This window comes from Nematolebias whitei, chromosome 4, assembly GCF_014905685.2.
Source record: "Nematolebias whitei isolate Nwh7 chromosome 4, NemWhi1, whole genome shotgun sequence".
NCBI classification, from domain to species: domain Eukaryota; kingdom Metazoa; phylum Chordata; class Actinopteri; order Cyprinodontiformes; family Rivulidae; genus Nematolebias; species Nematolebias whitei.
Window position 1 is genome coordinate 16672858 of NC_056501.1, and position 3375 is coordinate 16676232.

Here is a 3375-nt window from a genome sequence, read left to right on the forward strand (position 1 = left end):
GTGCGCCTTATGTATTAATTCTGGTTGTGCTTACTGACTTTGAACCAATTTTATGTGGTACAACTGAACAATGTTGAGAGTTACTGTGAATGAGTTGAATAAAGTTTGACTTATATGACGGTTTTGTTTTTGCTTAATGCGCCTTATGTATGAAAACAGACCCGTTCATTGATATTGCGCCTTATAGTCTGAAAAATACGGTATTTGAATTAATTGTTTCAGCATGCATAAAATATTTTGTTTTTAGCATATTTGTGTGGTGGAATTAGTTTCTATTCTTTATAACTTAGCTGTTCTGTCTTTTAGACACACATGTATTAAAATAGTTCTTTTTTAATTGTCTTTACATTTTGTTTAAACACACTTGTTCTGTGTTGGTCAGTTGATCGTAGCTTTTGAACTAGGTCTGAACACAGTGTACTCTGCTGATATTTTTCTGCCATGCTGACACCCTTGTACTCATAAAAACACCCACATCGCCTCTGTATATCTCTGGGATCTGTACTACTCTGGCACTGAGGCGAGATCGTCTCTGTGAGCAGGGAAACACTGAATTTGTTGCCTCGTTTCAGACACTTTTATGTGGATGTATCTATGTTTTGTTTGTAGCTACAATAAAAGTCCTGCTCCTATTTTAACCGTTGTTTTTCTTTTAAGCGCCTTTAAGTCTGAGTAGCTGGTCTGATGACTTTTTAGCTCCATGTTGTGATGTTGGGCTGCTGATTCTATTTATTTTTAGCTTTACAGCCGTTGCACAATTAAGTCTAAATTAGTGGCATGGTCCAATGAAGAGAGCCTCAAACTATTTTTAAGTACAATATCTTGGTTGAATCTCGTTAAGTATTTCCGCAATTACCCAAGTCCTTTTCCTTTGCCTCTTGGTCATAAACACATTGTTGAGAAGGTGCTGAAAGCTTTTCATGGAGCAGACTTGGATCGACGAATTAAAAGAGCCGATGGACGAGAAATGCTTTCCAACTTTCGAGTCTGTTTTGTTTCATAATCCACATGTTCCTCAAAGGTTAGAAAACGTGTGCACCATAACTCTTGACTTTGAAGAAACAAGTGTCTCTATTTGCTCCTCAAAAAGACAGAGGCTGGGAAGGCAATGGATTTAGAGCGCTAAGCCCCCCCACATCCAGCTCAGGAAACTCGGGGCCTTCTGCTCTTCCTCTGCAGCGACGCCACTTAATCACGCTCACAGCGCCGTAATGGACTTCACTCGCACGTCTCCGCCTTGTCCTTTCCTTCATCTCCTCCTCCTCAAATGATCTGCTCTCTTCTGCCCAAGTGATGTAGGGTCATGAGAATGGGGGGGAGAACACCTACCAAGGAGAAAGCGCACACAACTTTTCTCTTGCAGCTGATAGTGGAAGAAGAGCTCATGCTGCTTGAAGGAAACTTGGACAGTTTTGTTTATCAAAAACCAGGTAAGACATGTTATTTTTTTGTTCGTTGTAAGGTCAGTTTTTTAATTGTTTTATCTTGATAAAGAGAAATTCTCTGCATGCTACTTGTTTTATGTGCCTCTGAGGCCTTTTCTCAAGCATTTCTTTTTTTTTAATCTTACTATGTATGGGAGCATTTAAAAGGAAGATAATCTCTCAGATATTTCTGATATTTCAGTAGTTTTCCAGCAGACCAGAAAAAAGGGCTGATTCAAGCCAATGCTTGATTTTAAGATCTACTTTGCAAGTGTTATTTTCCGGTTTTCCTGCCCCAAAGCAAGACGTCGGTTTATTTCTGAGGATTGTTTCTTTCCCAGAGCATGAAACGATCCAGAGCTGCAACCTGTGATCTGCTTCTGACGTCAGTGTTGGCTCGCTGATAAATAGTTTGGAGTGTAATTATGTTTGAAGGAGCTCGTTTTCACCCTTCACTGTAAATTCTTCAGTAGAACCAGCATCCTTTCCCACAGGCAGTCTTATTGATCTCTGGGGGTTTGTCGACAAAGCGTTTGGTTCTTCCACTGTTGCAGACAGTCATGTTCACAAACAGACTGCAGCAGAAACAACTTGGCCTCAAAGAGTTACTGGTTGTAGCCTGCAGGCCCTCCTCTCCCCACACTCGCTTTCTTTTGTCCTTGTGTGGCACTGTGCAAAAATTACTCTTGTTTTCCCACTATTACTATGTTATTGTAACTGCAGAAGTTTGTTTCTGCAAATATATAATGCAGAGGTCTAATCTGTGACCAAAATTTAATGGGATATTTTTAAACTACAATGATAAACTTGTTTTTAATCAAATAAAATGCATGCATTTATATAGAAATTGGTCTAAATTATTATTAAAAGTAAATTATGTAGCAATAGAACATGTCACTAAGGTTAAAAATTTGTTGTGGTTTACATTTTAAGGACAATTTAAAACTATCACCAAAATTAAAAAGAGCTACAGAGGTTAGAGAAGGCGAGCGTGTGGTTTAAATGTCGCCGTTTGATTCCCCGGACCAACAATATCAATATGTGAGTTGGAAAGGTGAAGCACCCACACCTGTCTCCACCCTCATTTGGCTCACTCTAGGCAAGGCCCTCTACCTCCAACATCTACTCGGCTGGGTGCCCTAGATGGCAGCTCTCTGCTCCACAGAGAGGGATGTAGTAGCTTGGTGGCCTATGATTGCGTCAGGAAGGGGATCTGGCATGAAAACACTTGCCAAGTCTTTGTGTGAGTTTGTTCACTGTGCAGACGCCTGAGGAAAGGAGCAGCCGGAAAGAAAAAATATTGAAGTGTAGAATAGTTTTTTATCCGTTTATTTCTTCAAAAATGCAATTAATCCACAGAAATGTAAAATATGCATGCATCTAGTCTCCCCATTCGCTGTTTGTATCTTAAATAATACAAATTAGCTTTAAAACATGGAGTGGTGTCAAAAAATCCTGTGCGTATGCTCATGTGATAAAGATTCAAACAGTGATTTAAAAAGAAAAAAATGTTTCAAAAGCATTTGAAGGGTGCTAATACAGCAGCTGTCCAATATTCCAACATACATTTTTAAACAATTTAAGCTAAGAAAAAATGTCTACATTGTAATATATTACTTGCAAAAGAAGTGTATCAAGAACCAAAACTTAAAGAAATATGAAAGCTGCTGCCAGTGGTGCATTGTGGTCACCATGGTAACCACACCACACATCCATCGTAACCACACACCTGTGTGGTAACTACACACCTTCATGGTAACCATGCACACATTTACATGGTAAACAAACCACCACACATCCATCGTAACCACACACCTGTGTGGTAACCACTCACTTGCATGGTAACCACACACTTGCACGGTAATTACACATCTTCATGGTAACTACACACCAGCATGGTAACTACACACCAGCATGGTAACCACACACCAGCATGGTAACTACAAACCTT